Here is a 21,964-nt window from a genome sequence, read left to right on the forward strand (position 1 = left end):
CAGATACAGAGACACACCTCAAATGCTGGGTCCTGCTTACATATTAAGTCTGTTAGCTTATGCCTTTTTATTGCGGAATTAAAACATATAAACTGCATACATGTCATACAGAGCATACAGACAAGAAAACATGTGTACATAAATATTATATATTCTTCTATATATAACACATAAATTACACTAAGATGAAATACATGAGATATAAAGAGACTGCAGTAATAACACACAAATTAGATCTTGAAGAGATTTTGCTAAAGGAAAATAATAACCTTGAACCAAAAAAAAAAAAAAAAAAAAAAAAACAGATTTATACCAACTTATTTCAAAAGACTAAAGAGCAGAGATCTCAAGAATATGTGTCATCAGAATAAAGACGCAGATAACACTGTAGATAAAAAGAACCTACATAGAGATATTTTATTGTTTTATCTATTTCTTCTATCTCTCTGTCTTTCTGTCTGTCTCTGTCTCTCTTTCTCCCTTCCTCTCTCCCTTTCTCTATCCTCTTTACACCCAGAATGCTGTACAATGTGGCGATCAGAAGGCACTTTGCTGAGCTGATGTCTTCTTTGACTCTGTACCATATGGATGTGGGATCAAATTCAGATCATCAGGCTGGAAATGAGCCCTTTATTCACTGAACCATCTTACTAATACAATGTATTTTAGGTCAAGCAAATTTTAGAAAGGTAGTTAACAAAGTAGAACGGGGAAACAATTGTCTATCTTTTAATCAAATAATATGATAATAGTGACTTATACATATTAGAACTTAAAATCCTACCTACAGGCTATACACCAGGGTCAATACACCTAATAAATCATGCTAGTACTCCAAATACACTAGGGTCCATACACCTAATAAAGCATGCTAGTACTCCAAATACACAAGGGTCCATACACATAATAAAGCATGCTAGTACTCCAAATACACAAGGGTCCATACATGTAATAAAGCATGCCAGTACTCCAAATACACTAGGGTCCATACATGTAATAAAGCATGCTAGTACTCCAAATACACTAGGATCCATACACCTAATAAAGCATGCTAGTACTCCAAATACACTAGGGTCCATACATGTAATAAAGCATGCTAGTACTCCAAATACACTAGGGTCCATACATGTAATAAAGCATGCTAGTACTCCAAATACACTAGGGTCCATACATGTAATAAAGCATGCTAGTACTCCAAATACACAAGGGTCCATACACCTAATAAAGCATGCCAGTACTCCAAATACACTAGGGTCCATACACCTAATAAAGCATGCTAGTACTCCAAATACACTAGGGTCCATACACCTAATAAAGCATGCTAGTACTCTAAAGCCCTTAGTAGTATCCAAAGACAACTTTTTAAGTTGATAACAGATCACAAGTAACAAAATAAACTTAGCAATTTAAGAATTAACATATTTGTGTTGCAAATTATACCTTCTAGAAAATGTAGACATCACATGGAACAGAAGAATTTGACCAAAGCAAGTTGTAAGAAGATACAGGTAAGTACTTCGGGCATATTCTCAACTATTCTCGGTAACAATAAAAATTATTTTAGATATTTTACGGATAAACTCAAGTTAAACATTTTAGTCTAATACATCTAAATTTTCTGCACACATGTTAGATGCATTTCCAAGTAATAAGAAGACCACCACCCTAACTGGAAAAATGTTGTTATAGTAAAATAATAAATTATGTTGCGGAGTACATGTTAAGATAAACATTAGTAGAACTTTTGTCTTAAAAAATTAATCTTGCAAAATATATCATAATATGGATTAAATAAAAAGATTTCATGTTAACCACCAACTCTGTTTTTTATTCAATTCCGTCTACTTATGTATACAAATTTGATATTTATTCTTAAAATATTTAACAGGCATAAGTGCTCATAAATCAGTTATGACAATCATTGTTAAAGCAATCAATAATGAGGAATATCCATTAATTCAAATAATATTGATAGGCTCATGAACCTGCATCAGTCTTCTGTGAAGTAAGAAAAATGAGACATGTTCTAAAAATCAATATTTTTTCTTTTTATATCATTCACTTGAATATTACTAATAACAAATGACTTCTTACCTTATGTGTCACTGGTCTAATTTTTAAATATAGGCTTCTTTACAATTTAATTCAAAATGATAATCTACATGGAACTAACAAGCTAAAAAGTTATTCGATGGTATATCATTTAAGGTTATTGCTTAATGTACGCATGTATGTATGCACACACATATACATGCATACATAAGACATACGTATGTAATACATATACTCACAAACACATACATCGCTAGGTGTGTATATGCAGCTGAGATTCATGTGTGGTAGCAAAGGAAGCAGTTTGCATTATGCTTTCTTTACCCCTCTGAGAAACACTCATTTGTTTTATTCTGAGGATAAATTGCTTAAGGAAAACAGCAGAAATCTCAGTACACAGCTTTGTAGCCCTTGTGAACTGCGATGTTATACAGGTATGTATTTAGGTAAAAATATGAAACGTGAAATTACAATACTCATTCATCAAAAAGGAAGCATTTTAATTGGTTATAGGTGGAAAATATCTACTTGACAGTCAGTTTCTCACTTTCACATAAGTGCTTGGCTGCTCGGATGCCTAATCTTGTTTAGTGTAGGAAAAGTAATTTGACATGAAAGTACCTAGATGGCTGCCGAAAATTAATTGCCAATTAAAAAAGAAAAATGTTTGTGCTACTCTATAAACAAGCCAACGTATAAACCTTTCAGTCTCCTTGCTTTATTTATGTCTTTATAGATCTGGTTTCAAGCTATTTGCATACAATTTACAAATTCATATTATAATTCCCAAGCATATTTATGATTTTATAGTTGTATATATTTTACCTCTGTGAGAATTATTTATTTCAGCATGCTACCGATGCTTATTATTTAACAAAAACATCACATTGCATTTGATACTGTATGTGTCTTCTCTAAAATGAGATATTTTTATTTACAAAGGAGAAAGAAAACATGTTACCACTACCAGTCTGCATGTCTGAGCACAAGCTTGTACAAATATAATACACATGTACGCAAGCACACATATACATATACACACACAAAGTACACAAACATATACATATATACACACAAATGTACACACTGACATGCAGACAAATAACAGAGACAATTTACATACATACACAAGCATATACACACCAGATGCACATACAAACTTAAAAAATTACACAAACTTAATCGCATAGACATAGCCATAACACAGAGCACATACATGCATACACATTTGAATGTACCGCACATACATATAGAAAAAAAGTACATGTACCCTCTACACAAACACACACATACACACACACACACACACAGAGAGAGAGAGAGAGAGAGACAGAGACAGAGACAGAGACAGAGAGAGAAAATCTGGCTTTAGAATTGAATCAACAATGATTAATGGCCTTTTGTGTATGTTAGTCTCCAATATACTAAGGAGCTTTTCTAGATGTTTCTGTTTGGGAAATTAAATAATTCTCAAAAGTTGAGTATTTATAAAGTATTATTCATTTAAAAATCTGAGTCATCAAATTCAGATAATCTGAGAGAATTATTATCATTCAAAAAGTGCGATACGTATAAAATATGGAGGAGAAATAAATGATAAAAGAATAGATGCTACTTTAATTTTGACATAAGTGAGGTATGAAATATGCCTGGTAAAAGCAATAAAGCCTTCAAGACAGCTTTTTTAAATTAATTTTTATTGTATATTCTCTGTAGTTACATTTCAAATGTTATCCCCTTTTCCCCCAATTACATCCCACTCCCCCTCAACTTACTTCCATGAAGGTGCTCTGTCTCCCAGTCTCCCTCTCCACCTCAGCACCTTGGCATTCCCCTACAGTGGGAAAACACTCCTTCACTGGACCCAAGGCCTCTCCTTCCACTGATTCTAGACAATGGTATCCTCTTCCATCCAGCTTTCTATCAGTGAGTATGTCATGAACAGGCATGTATGTCATGTAACACGACTTCTGGTCTAACATAAAATTCTAATTTAATACTATCCGGTTATAAATATTCACATTTTTATTTTATTTATACAGCAACATTTTACAATTGGATCAGTGTTACATCAAGTCATGTTTATAATTAGCACTTACAGTTAATACCTGAAACGTTTTTATATTTCCCATTTTGAACTTTTGGCAGCTCTTTCCATTCAGATCAAATTGTCAGTAAGATGTCACGCAGTAATCTGTTCAAGATCAGCTTCTCATCAAGACTTCTTAGTGAAAAGTGATAATATTCCTCCAAATAGTTTTAAAATTAATAGAGGGACTCTGGCACCTAATTGTGTTACTAAGGACAACAGACCATCTTATACTGGTTTTTACACAAACAATAGAAAAGTTCTATTTGACAGTGGCCTGGAATCTATGAACCTAATACTCTTCTTGATGTCATCCTGTTTCCTAAGCATGCAGTTAGCTCTCAGGTGTCTAGGCTGAATTAAGGCACAGCTGTTCTCAGAGCGTTTATCACAAAACTTAGAAAATAGTAGGATCGTGCCATATAAGCTCTACTCAGTTATTAAAATAAAATTTTGAGGCATCTTTGGTATTATCTTCCCTTTTTTCTTCAATACTTGTGTCTCTTAGACTAATAACTCAGTCATCACATCTAAGCAAAACTATTATAAAATTATCCATGAATGTATTATGATTATTTATTCCCAGCTATATACTGTGTTCTGTGGAAAATGTCTTAACATAATTACCTTTTAATCGTCTCTATCAATAAGAATACAGGGAGAAAAATGCCATAAAATTCTCTCACTACAATGTTATCCTACTTTTATGTCCATGGTTCTGTACAAATACTTTCTTATTATACATCTCCTGGGTTTATTTACTTTTTGTTCATGCTCAAATGTGGAGATTAAAACTTGTGTCTTATACTTGCACAGAAACAAATGTTTTACCACTGAGCACATCCCAGACACCATTTCTTTTAAGTTTGAAATAGGGCCTCATTATTATATCCTGGATGTCATGAAATCATTCTGTAGCACAGATGTACCTTAAACTATTGTAACTCCTTTATAAATGGAATTACAGACTATAGGTTTGAGGTCTTGCTCTACATCTCACTGTCTTATTTCCTTTGCTGATAAAATGATTTTTCATAACATTGTTGCAGAACATCTAAGCCAATAGGAAAATGGGCATTTAATGCACAGTTGCTCAAATAGAGAAATATTTTTAATTTTTATTATAGCAGCATTTCATTGCAATGTTCATATTCTCTTAAGTATGCTGCCTTCATGGTATTCCAATGGGTCATGGCAATTCATCAGTGACTATACTCTTAAGGAAAACTGACTCTCCCAGCCAGTGTCACCTAAGTACTTTGCCATTTAACAGAATAATAGTAATAGGTTCTTTTTTGGAACTTGTGACCGATAGAGTCCTTGGTTCTTGGCTCCAATATCCATGCCATATACAGGTTTCAACTGCTGGCTTAGGCCTTAAATCTGACCAGAAAGTATTTGGTTGCTCCCATGATATACATGCCATTAGTACACCAGTGGCAATGCTGTTCCAGGAATATGTTTATTGTCATTTGCAAAACTCAAAATTGGGTATTATTGATATTTACTTCTTTAATACCAAGAACAATCCTTGCTATAATGTTCAATATTTTGTTGCTTATCTGCTATGTAGCTTTGAGCAAGGCATCACACGTATTGAGATGCTAAAAATGTCACACGCATATATGTAAAGAATCATCCATATATTTGTTTTATCTGCTCATTCATGCTTTACAACAATTTTTTTCTGAGAGTAATTTTGAATTTCTGTTAAATTCTTTTACTCAATATGTACGATTTTGCATACCAAAGACATATCCAGTATTTGAGTAGAAACTCTGCAGTTTCTGTTCTCAGTACCTTGACCACTGAGGGTCTCTGCGTTAAGTACCATCTACTAAAAATAGGAAGTTTCTTTAATGAGGATTGGAAGTTGAATTGTATGTGTGTAATAATAAGTTATTAAGAGTCATGTACATACATCTGGTTAAATTTATCCAGAAAAAAAACATTGTATGTATGAGCTATTTAGTAATATGTGTCAAACTTTAAATCTTGGTGAAATATATTTGGTAGCCATAGAAGAAGGTTATGATTCAAATAAGATTGGTTGATTTATTGATTGATTTAGTCAAGTAACTAGATTTATTATTGCAAACTCTAGATTCTCTCATTATTCTATTTTTTAACATGTTGGCTATAAATTGTATCTTCCTTTTGGTTGTAAGGAAAAATGAAATATTTAGTTAAATGCTTTTTAAATTTCAAATACCACCTAGATATAATTTTCTGTTAATGGGTAGTTCCTGGTCAATGACCCATTACACATTCTGACCAGTTGTTCTGACAGATTTCACAAGAGGAGATTCAAACCAATGACATAAGTTCAAAATGGGCCCTTTTAGGCAATTCTCATTTAATCTCTCTAACTATTGCCATACTGGGTGACATAACTCAGAAGCAAAATCTCTACTCATCAACATTTCCAACATTTTTTACTTCAAATAGAAAAATGAAACATCCTCCAAAGATACATTATGACATTCCTACTGTGCCTTGCTGGATTATTGGCATAAATTGATGTTAATAATACACTGATTATATTAGTCTAATTACTTCATAGTTTACCTACCAATCTAACTGTTACTGCTATCTACTATATTCAACATTCTTCACAAATAATTATGAACATTTTAAAAGTGTAAACATTTGGAAAAGCAATTAATAATAAATAACTCAATATTGTTGGATTTTTGGCAGATATTTCAATATGCGTGCTACCTGCTTTGTGTAAGCAATATGTATATTTTAAAAATTGATTTGCCTTTGAAAATTAGAAACTTAGAGAAATATATAAACATAGACCTCATTACTGAAAAGAGCACTAAAATGATATTGAATAATGTCTTCTGATAATTTGGCAGCAATTTAGAATGTATCCTCATTCCTATGTGTGCATGGTTTTAAAATATAAAAATAATTATCATATTACTTTAGTATCCATATGTAAAACGATGCATGACTCTAATGTTTCAGGTATACAATCTTGAAAACTAGACACTGAAGTTGAAAAAATGCATTAAGTTTATATACTAGTAAGTATAGACAATTTATAACATTTCAAGAGAATACATCCTCAAACTTTGTAATTTTACAGTTTTAATATTTCAATATAAGCATATAAAATTCATTAACATAACCACAAATTCTTTGACAAGCTTTTTGGATCAAGTTAGAATAAGTCATTAAAATGCTTTAAGCAATATTTTAGTTTTCGGGTTTCAAATATTGAGCAAAACTTATTTTGTAAAAACAGAATAAAAAGAAAGTATTTTCTATTTATGTATGTATTTGTTTATTTATTTTTATACTCCATATTTTATTTCCCTCCCTGTCCACTCTCCAACTGTTCAACATCCCATACCTCCTTCCTGACCCACCCTATCTCCACATGAATATCCCCACCCCACCCACTCCACCAGATCTTCCCTCTTAAGTGGCCCCTAATCTTTTGAGTGTTAGGTGCATCTTCTCTCACTGAAACCAGACCCAGCAATCCTCTGCTGTATATGTGTTGAGGGTCTCATATCAGCTGGTGTATGATGCCTGGTTGGTGATCCAGTGTCTGAGAGATCTCAGGGGTACAGGTTAATTAAGACTGCTAGTCCTCCACAGGGTTGTCCTCTTTATTATCTTCTTGCAGCTTTTCCATAATTTAACCACGGGGGTCATTGGTTGGGTGCAAATATATTCATCTGACTTTTCCAGCTGCTTGTTGGGTCTTTTGGAGGGCAGTCATGATAGGTCCCTTTTTGTGAGCACTGGATAGCCTCACTCATTCATTTTTAACTCTCTTAAGTAGATGGTAAATTTCCATTTAAAACATTGTAGTTATCTTATCCTGCTAAATAAGCCATCACTGTCCTCTAGACTTCTGACATTAATGTAATTATTATTAGCTTGCAATTCTTATCTCAGACAGTTATATAGATAAAGTAAGCCCTAAGAAACATTAAATCGCCAATTTGACATTCTTCATTGTAAAGATGGTGACATGACTATTTTGCTATGGAGAATGACTATAATTATAATAATTTCAAGTACAAATTTATTACACTAGATATTTACAGGTCCCTTACTCTTTCTAAATTCTTTAGTCTTTAGAAAATATCGGTTGATATCACGGTAATGTCTTGGATATTCTAAAGCGCTTATATATAGTCACAAGAATGAATATAGGCATAGAGAGATTAGATAGATAGATAGATAGATAGATAGATAGATAGATAGATAGATAAATAGACAGACAGACAGGTAGGTAGGTAGGTAGAAAGATAAGCATAAACTTACGTATAGGTATATGCGTAAATTATATATGTATAGTACATATGTATATTACATATATATATATATATATATATATATATATATATATATATATATTACAAACCCAGAAGGCAAAGAGGTAGGTAAGTATGCCATGTCATTAAAAGCTCCTCCAGAAGTACAAAAATGCAGACAAAACCTTAGCAAACTGATGAGTTTATATATAATTTAACACAATGAAATGTCACAATACCCGTGGTATACCCTTTGATTACTAGAACAAGAATTAATAACAGTTAGTAGTTAGTTAACAAAATTAATAGAACAATTATACAACAAATAGGCAACAGAATATACATTTGTCTTTAAGTCATTTATTAACTAACCTGAACATTGCCATCTTTCATCTATATATGATTATGTTTGAATAATATATTTACATGCTTTTCTTTTCTACTTGACCTTTCAGTTATTATGGGAAATGCTTTAATGATATTGATTCTCAGATTTGATCGTCTATTTTATTGTGATTATTTCCTCTTCCTATCTTATATATTTGGAAAATACTTTATAAAGTCCAAAACTATGTCTTCTTATTGAAATGCCTGTTTTATTAGTAGTATTTTTTTTTCCTGATGACACGGTCAGCAAATTTCTACTGCATCTCCCTACAAGTTTAATTCATTTTCTCAGTTTCTATTTCTTAGAAACTAGTACAGGCTTAATACTTAACTCATAGAACATTTTGTTTGCAAATGAAGTCACAAAAGTGCCAATGTGAATCAGATGTTGAGGTTGTGATAGTTTCTTTATATATTCTTCTTTCATACAATACTTCCTGATTCTCCTCCCTGTCTTTGCACAGCCTGCCTTGATCTCCAGATCCACTGCTCCTCTGTTCTCTTTTAGAGCAGACCTCCCGGTGATATCAGCTGAAGACAGCATGATCAGATGCAATAAGGATAGGTGCAGATCCTAACATAAAGGAGACACAAGGCAACCCAGTAGGAAAAAAAGCATGCCAAGAGCACAAAAAGGAGTTAGTGATATCCCCCACTTCCACTCTTAGGAGGCCCAGGAAAACCCCACATTAAATAACCATGTATGCAGAGAACCTAGAGCAGATCCACGCAGGCTATTGTGATCATTGCTTAAGTTTCTATGAGTCCCTGAGACATGCTTGGTGGTGTCTGTGGGCAATGTTCTCCTGGTTACCTTGACCCTCTGCCTCCTAGAATCATTTTTTTTTTCTCTTATGCAAGGTTCCTGTTAATGTTTGGCTGTGTGTCTCAGTATCTTCTTCCATGAGCTGCTGGAGGAGGCCTCCTTGATGAAAATTGAGCTAGGCATCAACTTGAGGATAGCAGAATATTGTGAATAATTAATCCTTTATTATTCCGTTCTGACTGTCATAGATTCATCCACAGACCCAAGGGGGTCTAAGAAACCAGGAGATCTTGAGCAAATACGCGACTCTTCCTTGAAAAAGGAAATAGAATCAATTTTGTGGGTGGACTGAGGACATGTGGAGGTCGTAACAGGAGAGATCAGAAAGGAGGGAGGGGCAGAAGGAGAAAGAACAGAAGGATGGCTGACTACTGGGATAGTGGACATTTGGGGGGCTATGTGAAAAGTTCGTTCAATGCAAACTTCTTGGAGCCTATGAGGGTCACCCTAGTGAGGTCTACTAGTAATGGAGGATCTGACAGGTCTAACTTGAGGTCCAAGCTCCTAGAAAGAATCCATGACCAATCCATGACTGCTTGGGCGGCCCATTAACCAGAAGTTGCATGGCTCGGAGGCAAATGTGATAACTTCTTGACCATATGTAGTAGGGTTTCAGTTTTGATGATTTAGAGACAACCATTCTAGCAACATTTCCCCCCTCAGTCAATCTACAATTTTAACAGGATGCTAAATTCCCAGGGCTGAATTCTTTCTTATTGAACAATTTAGAACTGATTCTGTCAGTGAAACTCACTTTATTGTGTAGCTTATAGCACACAGCCCCAGTAATAAGAAGCCGGGATTAAGTCCTGGTTAGTCTCAGTGGCAAAGATTATTTATAAAAGATTACAAGGAACCTCTATGGGCAAAATGTGTAAGGATTGCTTAATGAAGCTTGGGACCAAATAGAAGCTGTCATAGTATTTGAGATTTGTAGAATACATATTGTGGAATAAATACATCACTGTTTCCTACACTTCAGTGAATAAAGCATCAGTAACATGATAAGTCGAAGTTTTAACCTACTAAATAAAACTATTGCAGAAAAGAAAACTATTTCTGTGTCTCATCTAAAGGAAAATCAATAGATTTAGAAATGACCATATACATTCAGAAAAAGTCTTATACAGTCAGAAGTCCTTCTGGTATCTTGTGTGGTAACTAGAGAACTCTTTGCAGATCTGTTGATGACTCAGAAGGATGCTATTTCTGATGGATTGATTTGATTTATATTACTCTTATTTTTCCACTACCACCTGGGTTCACTTGCTAGCAGATTTCATGTTAGCTCATCAAGTCTACAGAGAAACCTTCTTAAATTCACCACCACAGCCAGTAAGTAGTTATAGCTGTTACATAGTGTGACTCAGTACTCCACCACGTGCCTAGACACTAGGACTTACACAACAAGAACATCTGTGATTACAGCATTGTATATTATTATAATATTAAAATTTATGATTAGGAGTGACTTCTAGAGATACTAGTCAAAAACTTGAAAACACATGCTAAGCAGTGCTGTTCAACAGATGTACAACTGGAAATATTAGTAATATGACTGATTTTCTATTTATCATAATCAAAGAGCAAAAGTGAGGATTTAATTTTTATAACGTATATTTTACCTAGTATGTTTAAAATATTGTTAGCTGACATTAAATCACTATGAAACATCCTGGCTTAGTTTTATTTCCACTTATTTTCAGATTTCAATATTATTTTATATTTATATCAGATTTCAATACAGATGCTAAATTTTATTATAAGAGTTTTTTAAATCTAATACAACTTGGAGTTTAGGAAATAGGTTCATATCCCTTATACTTTCAAGATTTTGAAAGAAGGAATCAAGTGCTAAACTATTTTATTAATATTTACCATATGAGTTTTTTTTCACTGAAATCATCACAAAACTTTCTTAGGTCATTATTTGAAACCCAGTGTAATCTACGTCATACTTATCAGAACACAAAAAGGAATGAAAAAGAAACAGAAGGAAAGAAAGCACCAGCAAAATCTTCAACACTACAAATAAAGTGTAATGACCAGTTCGTTATAAAAATAAATAGTAAGCTGAGAGGCAAAGTGGACAGAGATATGAGTGAGTAAAAATTTAACAACATCTGACTTCAAGATCCTCACTGATGTCTACGGGCCTTTCAGAAGCCAAGAACAATGCATGGCAAATAAAAAACAGTTTTGACATCCTTAGAGAACAATATAAATGTGATTCCTTGATGGTCTGAGTATTCTTTATGCATGGAGCATTGAACTAGAGTGTGTACACTTACACATTGTACTCCCCAAATAGGAAGTTGAGATGAGTAATTTCAGTTCCAACAAAACAATGGGGCTCCTGCAGGTATGCCTGTGGGTCTTGAATAATTAATTATTTAACTAAGAACAAATATGTATAAACTCGAAGTCCTAATTTGAGATGAATTTTTATTAAAACTCGCAGGCAAAACAATGTCATTTCCAATTCGTCATGAATAAAGTAATCATGCTTCCCGTATTCTGCTTTCCTGTCTTTTCTACACGGCTCATTTCCGTGTAGGTTTTCATTTTTGTAGTTCCTTTGATCTTTTTTTCCTGTTTCCCACAGGAAGATTTTCTCAGTAGACATGTTTGAGATGTGTGACATATTACCTCGCTATGTGCATAGAAAACAGAAAGACGTATTAGACCTTAATGTTCAGTTGGGTGATTAAGAGGAATTGGAATGAATGATAACCAAAACACCTCTCAGCAAATAGATGGCTAAGTAGGAATTGAGCACTTTACATTGGAGCTTCCACAAAGGTTCAGAACTTTAACAATCCATTTAAGGGCTTGGGATAGCACCAACAAGTCCCCAATCAGTCTTTCCCTATTTAAAAGAGACCAAAGGGAGAACCTAATGAGTTTAGACTTATAGCCATAGAGATAATGAGAGCAAGACACCTTGGTCTCTAAGCAGAAACCCCTTGCGTTCCACATCTTCCCATCAAATCCTCTCATCTGGTTATTAGTTCTTCCTCCTGTAATATGTGAAACAGTATGAGGCTAGCATCTTTAAGAGGTACATTGCACAGACTGAGAGCCGGTGCTGAGCCAGGGAAAAGGTGAGATAACCAGACTTACACTGCTGACACTGGGAACATGGTGATAGAAAAGGTTTAGAATCAGATTTTTCTCATTTCCACTTATACCCAAATAAGTAAAGAGGCCACCTGTAAAGCATTTTCCCCATGACTAACTGTATGGGAAACATTATAACAAACACATGTTTTAGGCAGAAAGATGTTAACGTTGTTGGATACAGGTTGTTTAAACCTAGGCAGAATCCTCCTAAATGAATGATTCACCCATAGTAATGGCACTAATTCATTATGAAATTTCAGTCTATACCTATTTTCATTTTTTTTTCCAATCTGTTTTCAGTGCAATGGAAGTGGTTGTTTGTGGTGGTATTGTTTTAAAATTTTGTTTTACGTACATAATTTTACTCCATTTGTGCCAGGAAAATGCCCAAACACCTTCATTAGAAACAAAGGAAATCTGTTCGAAAGTACTGTGAACAGCAGGCACTGTATGCTTTATTGAACAGAAAAGCTTTAACAAACCTTAGCTTGCGCACATGTTCACTCTGCCTGTGTCTGTTTATGTTTGTGAGCCTCCTGGAATTGTGAGTGCAACAACAAAGTGGTGTTTAGCTACCCCCACTTTCTTGGCCAGGTGGTTGATTATATGGTTTGGCATATTTTTTGCAGGTGGTATACAAAATCATATATACCAGCTGCTCAGCCCACTGAGTAATACTTTGCTAAATGACACAGCCCCAGCCGTAGCTAACAGCATATAATGACGCTAGAGTGATATCTTTACTGGATTCATTTAGGTTCACAGAGAATTTTCTAAGAAAGACATTTCCCTGCCTTCATTTCTGTTTCATGCTGGGAAAGGCTGGCAAGAATTATTCGTGGCACATGTGAGCAATTCAAAGAAATATTGTAAAAAAAAAAAAAGGCACCAAAGCAGCCTTGCAGAGGTGTGCTATCTGCTTGATGACTTGGCATGCTGCCTCTGGCTGGCACAGCACCCTGGCTGCTGGCACACGGGGATGTTATATATACTTGCCATTGGGCCTCTCCTATGCGACTTGCTGTGTGCGATCAATATCGATTCACTGCATAAACAACCAGATGAACCTTGTATCTGAGGGACAGCAAATAGCATTTGAATTATTTTCCATAAATCTGAAAATGTAATCGTGGTTGACATTCCTATTAGTATTATATCTGAACCCGATGATCATAATTGAGTAACATTAAATTTAGTTTATTGAACAGCAGTCTACTGCCTGCTTTGGTGTGGCCATGATCTGTTAATGAAACCAGCAGAATGAAAAATTCTCTCAGTTGGTACACTTACCGGGGAGCAGGCAAATAGTATTTATTGCTATATGTGCAATTAATGGCCGTATTGATTCTTTGTTCTCTCCCTAGTAAATAGAGGATAAGTTGTGCTGTGTTTTCTTAGCTCTTCAAGGTTTGTTTCGGCTGTAATTAATGTGACAATAAGAATAGTACTCAAATTGTTTTCAGTAACTGGTTTTCATCTATGCAACATTTGCAGCTCACGTGTTACAGTGCTTAGAAATGATTAAATTGATAAGTGGCTCCATTGCCAAAATAATCCCATATGCTGAAGTGTGATTTATTAACATGCAAAAATCAGAAGGCAAAACTTCACTAGCCAAAATGCTGTGGTGGTTAATCATCTGCTCTTCCAGCTAATTCCATAATCCTCAACGTGACAATCAATTCATCATGCTGAAATCCAAATTCATATAAATCATGTTTCCAAGTTCTACATGCAGTCGATAAAATATATTGCACATTTCCCATATATTATGTGATATAATGTTAACTTATTATTCAAATTAAAAACTCGAACTATCCTATATGTTTATCCATTGTGCATGTAAAGCAATGAGTCTCATGTTGGCACATCTACAATTTATACTGTGCAAAAGGAAAGGAAGCTCTTGTGGGAAGAATTCATAGGAATATTGAGCAGATCTTCTGAAAGATGACCAGATGTTCCTAGTTCTTATTGTCTAGGATTCATACTTCATCTCCCATACTTCATCTTCTAGCCTTGAAGAGGAGAGGAAAAGAAGACAATTCCAAGGAGTTTAAGTTAGCATGCCAGAGGTTTTTCCTTCATTCCTATCATTCTAAAGTCTATCTTTTGTCAAGAATAAAAAAATAAAACTGGTGATGAAGAAGTCAGGAAGAGGGACACATACGGAAGGTTAATTGCGGAATTCAAAGTTCAATTAGTTATGAGATCAGGTGTGCATCATTGTGCAGGAGAATGGCTAACAATAACGTACAGTACATTTCAAAGGTTACAGTTACTGAGCTTAGATCATTGTACAGTACCAAAATCTTTGAGGAAACAGGTATATCTAATCTTACCTAATTATTCCATGATGTCTATATGTATCTAAATATTAAGCCATGATGTGTGGAAATGTTTGTGTGACATATGTGTTTAAATGATTTAAAAATAGAAAAGCAGGTAATGCTTAGAAATATAGGTACCACTGCTACATCTATGGATCACACCATGTATCGGGCTCTTCTTAAGACAGTTGTAAGCAAGAAGACAATCTTTGATAAGTAGATACAACCTCTGCTGCTCTGCTAAAGATGAGATTCTATAATTTTTACATGTGTGTCCATGGCATGAAAATCAATAGACTTTTATTTTAAAATATTTTATTGGTTATCTTATTTATTTACATTTCAAATGTTATCTCCCTTCTTTTCCTGGTTTCTCCTCTGCAAATCCCCTACTCCACTCCCAGCTTCTATGAAGGTGCTTCCCACCCAGTCAACCACTCCATCCTCAGTGCCCTAGAATTACTGTATGCTGAGACATCAAGCCTTCACAGAACCAAGGGCCTCCCTTCTCTTTGAGGCCAGATAAGACAATCTTCTGCTACATATGCAGCTGGAGCCATGGGTCCCTCCATGTGTATTCCTTGGTTAGTGGTTTGTTTTGTGGGAACTTTCGGGGTCTGGTTGGTTGATATTGTTGTTCTTCCTATGAGGTTGCAAATCCCTTCTGCTCCTTTAGTTCTTCACCTAAATTCTCCATTGGGGTTTCTGTGATCAGTCCGATGGTTGGCTTCAAGGATCCATATTTGTGTTGGTAAGGTTCTGGCAGAGCTTCTTAGCAGACATCCATATTAGGCACCTTTCTTGGCATCATCAGTAATGGCCAAATTTGGTGGGACAAATGTATATGGAAATAATCCCCAGGTGGGACATTCTCTGGATGGCCGTTCTTTCAGTCTCCGCTCCAATGTTTGTCCTCATATTTCCTTTAGACAGGAGCGATTCTGGGTTAAATTTCTGAGAAGGGTGGGTGGCCCCATCCCTCAGCTGTGGACAGTGCATAATCTGTAAATATGGGCTCTACATGTTCTCTCGCCCCTTTGTTGGGGAGAGAGTTCTAGAGTTCTAGAGTTGAAAGCACTAGAACAAAAGGAAGCAGATACACCCAAGAGGAGTAGACGGTGAGAAATAATCAAACTCAGAGCAGAAATTGAAATAATAGAAACAAAACGAACAATTCAAAGAATTAACAAAACCAAGAGCTGGTTCTTTGAGAAAATTAAAAAGATTGATAAACTCTTAGGCAGACTAACTAGAGGGCAAAGAAAAAGTATCCAAATTAACAAAATCAGGAAAGAAAGTGGAGTCATAACAATTGAAACTGAGGAAATTCTAGAAATCATCGGATCCTACTACAAAAGCCTACACTCAACAAAGCTGGAAAACGTGGAGGAAATGGGTGAATTCCTAGACAGATACCAGATACTAAAGTTAAACCAGGACCAGGTAAACCATTTACATAATGCCAAAGCACCTAAAGAAATAGAAGCAATCATCAAAAGCCTCCATACAAAAAAAAAGTCAAGGTCCAGATGGGTTCAGTGCAGAATTCTATCAGATATTTATTGATGACCTGATACCAATACTCTCCAAACTATTCCAAAAAATAGAGTCAGATGGAACACTACCTAACTCATTTTTGAGGCCAAAATGATACTCATGCATTAACCACACAAAGACCCTACAAGGAAAGAAAACTTCAGATCAATCTCACATATGAATCTTAATGCAAAAATTAAAAAATCCTTGTAAACCAAAGCCAAGAACACATCAAAACGATCATTCATCATGATCAAGTATGCTTCATCCCTGGGATGCAGGGATGGTTTAATATACATAAATCCATCAACGTAATCCACCATATAAACACACTAAAGATAAAATCCACACGGTCATCTCACTAGATGCTGAGAAAGCATTTGATAATATTCAATATCCCTTCATGTTAAAAGTCTTGAAAAGAGTCCAAGGCCCATACCTAAACATATTAAAAGCAATATGCAGCAAACCCATAGCCAACATCAAAATTAACAGTGAGAAACTTGAAACAATTCCACTAAAACCAGGGACTAGACAAGATTTCCCACTCTCGCCTTACCTAATCAACACAGAACGGGAAGTCCTAGCCGGAGGATTTAGACAGCAAAAGAAATGAAAGAAATACAAATTGGAAATAAAAAGTAAAAACATCACTGTTTGCAGATGATATGTTAGTGTAAGTAAGTGACCCAATAATTCTACCAGAGAACTTCTGAAGCTGATAAAAAAGTTCAGTAGAGTGGCTGAATATATAATTAACTCAAACAAATCAATAGCCTTCCTCTACTCAAAGGATAAACATGTGGAGAAAGAAATTAGGGAAAAGATACCTTTCATAATAATAATAAGTAATATGAAATACCTTGGTGAGACTCTAACTAAGCAAGTGAAGAACATGTATGACAAAAACCTCAAGCCTCTATAGAAGAAAATTGAGGAAAACCTCAGAAAATGGAAAAATCTCCCATGCTCATAGATTGGAAGGATCAACATTTTAAAAAAGGCCATCTTACCAATAGCAATCTACAGGTTCAATGCAATCCCCATCAAAGTTCCAACCCAGTTTTTCATAGAGTTGGAAAGAGCAATGTGCAATTTCATCTGGAATAACAAAAGACCTAGAATAACGAAATCCATCCCCAACAATAAGAAAACATCTGCAGGGATTACTATCCCTGACCTCAAGCTATATTACAAGGCAAATATGTTAAAAACTGCATGGTACTGGTACAGAGATAGCCACGTGGATCAATGGAATAGAATAGAGGATCCAGAAATGAGCCCTTACATATATGCTCACTGGATTTTTGACAAAAGAGCTGTAAATATTCAATGAAAAAAGGACAGTCTCTGTAAAATGGTGTTGGACCAACTGACACTCAGCATGCAGATGAATGAAAATAGACCCTTGCTTATCTTCATGTACAAAGCTCAAGTGTAAGTAGATCAAAGATCTCCACATTAAGCTAGGTACACTGAAACTATTTGAAGAAAAATATTGAAAACCTTACTAAACATAGGCACAGTAGAAATTTTCCTGAACAGAACACCAATGGCTTATGCTCTAAGGTCAAATATTGACAAATGGGACTTAATGATTGCAAAGTTTCTGTAAGGATAAGGACACTGTCAAGAAAACAAAACGGCAGCCAAAATTGGGAAAAGATCTTTACAAACCCTGCATCTCATAGAGTCCTAATATCCAAGGTATACAAAGAACTCAAGAAGCTAGACACCAGAGAATCAAACAACCCTATTAAAAATGGGGTACAGAAATAAACAAAAAGTTCTGAATTGAGAAATATCAATTGGAGGAGAAGCAACTAAGAAAGTGCCCGATATCATTAGCTATCAGGGAAATGAAAATCAAAAAAAGTCTGAGATTCCACCTAACACCAGTCTGAATGGCTAAGATCAAAAATTCAGATGAGAGCAGATGCTGACAAAGATGGGGAGAAAGATGAACACTTCTCTACTCTTGGTTGGGCTGTAAATTGGTACAACCACTCTTGAAATCAGTCTGGTGGTTCCTTAGAAAATTGGACAGAGTGCTACCTGAATACCCAGTTATTCGACTTCTGGGCATATAACCCAGAGAAGCTCCAACATACAAAAAAGACACATGCACCAAAATGTTCATAGCAGCCCTATTTATAATAGCCAGAACCTTGAAAGAGCCCAGATGTTTTTCAGTAGATGAATGGATACCTAAATTGTGGTATATTTACACAATGGTGTACTGCCCAGCTATCAGAAAAAATGACTTTATGAAATAAATAGAAAATGGATGCTCCAGGAGAATATCATCCTGAGTAAAGTAACACACTCCACTAAGAACAGACATAATATACAGTCACTAATAATTTTATACTAACCCTAGAAAGCTCTGAACACCCCAGAAACTACTTACAGAGTATATGAAGTTCAAGAAAAACAAAGGCTGAGGGCTTGGTCCATATACCACCTGGAACAACAGTTCCTAAAGTTTTAAAGACTGGTGGGTAGGATATCTGGGCAGCCAGGGAGCAGAGAGATCTCTGAGGAGTGCACACGGAAAGCGTGCCCCCACCATGCTTAAACCCACCAGCTTTGGGGTGCAGAACAGGGCTCGGACCATCTGCCACCTGGACCAGTGGAGATCCAGGGACACAGACCAAATACAAGGGAAAGGCAAGAACATATCACTGACAACAAGATGGCAAGAGGAAAGCAAAAGAGTATATCCCAAGGAAACCAAGACAACTTGCAACACCAGAAGCCAGCTCTCCCATAACAGCAAACAATGGAATCCCAAACACTCCAGAAAAAGGAGATGCAGACCTGAAATTATACCTCAAAATGCTGATAGAGATACTTAAACAAGAATGGGAGGAAAAACAAAAAGATTCAGAAGCTTTTAAAGAGTAAATAAGAAAAACACTCAAAGAACTCAATGAACTAGAGGAAAACAGAACCAAAGAGATGAAGGAATGGAAGAGGGAATTTAAAACGGAAATTGACACAATAAAGAAAACACTAAAAGAGATAACCCTAGAGGTAGAACACCTAAAAAAGAAATCAGGAGTCACAGAAGCAAGCATTTCCAATAGACTACAAGAGATGGAAGAGAGAATCTCGGGGGCAGAAGAAAACATTGTAAACATAGACAAAACAGCCAGAGAAGATGCAAAAAACAAAAAGCTCCTACTGAAATTGTCCAGGAATTCCAGGTCATCATGAGCAGACCAAACCAAAGGATAATACGAATAGAAGAGGGAAAAGAGTATCAACTAAGAGGCACAGTAAATATCTTCAACAAAATTGTAGAAAAAAACCTTCCCTACCCTTAAGAATGAGATGACCACTAGCGTAAAAGATGCCTTCAGAACTCCAAATAGGTTAGACCAGAAAAAAAATACCTCACGACACATAATGGTCAAAAAAACAAGTACCCAAAGCAAAGAAAGAATACTAAAAGCAGTAAGTGAAAAATGTCAGGTAACATATAAAGGCAGACCAATCAGAATCACACCCAATTTCTCAACAGAGACTATGAAAGCTAGAAGAGCCAGGACAGATATCATGCAGACCTTAAGAGAGCACAAGTGCCAGCCCAAGCTGCTATACCCAGCAAAACTCTCAATCACCATAGATGGAGAGATGAAGATATTTAAAGACAAATCTAAATTTACACAATATCTGACCACAAACCCAGCACTACAACGAATTATAGGTGTAAAACCCAACACACGTGGGGAAATACATCCTACTGTAAACTAGAAAACTCCTAAGCAAGAAAACCAAAAGAAGAAAATAACACTGACACAACTCAAACCACTAAAGCAATTATAGCAGAAAACAGAAAAAACTATTCCTTGATATCTATTACCATTCTTGGACGCAACTCCCCAATAAAGAGACATAGGCTATCAGACTGGATACATTAACAAAATCCAGCATTTTCCTGCATACAGGAAACTCATCTCAGAGACAAAGACAGACATTATCTCACAGTAAAAGGGTGGGAAAAAAACTTCCAAGCAAACAGCCCTAAGAAGCAAGCTGGATTGGCTATTGTAATATCGAATAAAGTAAATTTCCAACCAAAAGTTATCAAAAAAGAAAAAGAAGGACACTTTTTACTCATTACCAGGGAAATCTGTCAGGAGGAACTCTCAATTCTTAACATATATGCTCCAAATAAAAAAGCACCCACATTCATAAAAGAAACCCTACTAAAGCTCAAAAAATACATTTCACACAACACAATAATAGTGGGAGACATTAGTACCCCACTATCTCCATTGGACAGATCATGGAAACAGAAACTGAACAAGGACACTGTAAAACTAAGACTATAAACCAGCTGCAATTAATAGATATCTACAGAAAATATCATCCTAAAGTAAAAGAATACACCTTCTTCTCATCACACCCTGGCGCCTTCTGGAAAATTGACCACAAAATTGGACACAGATCGAGCCTCAACCAATATAAGTAGATTGAAATACTCAGATGCATCCTCTTGGATCAACATGGTCTACGACTGGTGTTTAACAATAACAAAGACAACAGAAAGCCCACATACACATGGAAACTAAACAATGCTTTGTTAAATGATAGCAGGGTCAAAAAAGAAATAAAGAAAGAAATTAAGGATTTTCTAGAATTCAACGAAAATGAAAACAAAACCTACCCAAACCTATGGGATGCAATGAAAGCAGTACTGAGAGAAAAACTCCTAGCCCTAAGTGCTTCCAAAAAGAAACTGGAGAGAGCATACATCAGCAACTTGACAGCACAGCTAAAAGCCCTAGAACAAAAGGAAGCAGATACACCCAAGAAGAGTAGACGGCAAGAAATAATCAAAATTAGGGCAGAAATAGATCAAATAGAAAGAAAAAAAAACCAGTGAAAAAATATACAAAACCAAAAGCTAATTCCTTGAGAAAATAACCAAGATTGAAAAACACCTAGCCAGACAAACTAGAGGGCAAAAAGAGAGTATACAAATCAACAAAATCAGAATGGAAAGTGGAGACATAACGGCAGAAACTGAAGAAATTCAAGAAATCATTAGATCCAACTACAAAAACCTATACTCCACAAAGTTGGTAAATCTGGAGGAAATAGATGAATTCCTAGACAGATACAAGATCATAAAGTTGAACCAGGACTAAGTAAACCATCTAAATAATCCAATAACACCTAAAGAACTAGAAGAAATCATCAAAATCCTCCCAGCCAAAAAAAACCCATGTCCAGACGGGTTCAGTGCAGAATTTTATCTGTCATTTATTGCGGACATAACAACAATACTCCCCAAAATATTCCACAAGATAGAATCAGATGGAATACTACC

This window comes from Micromys minutus (genome assembly GCF_963924665.1).
Source record: "Micromys minutus genome assembly, chromosome: 5".
Classification (NCBI taxonomy): domain Eukaryota; kingdom Metazoa; phylum Chordata; class Mammalia; order Rodentia; family Muridae; genus Micromys; species Micromys minutus.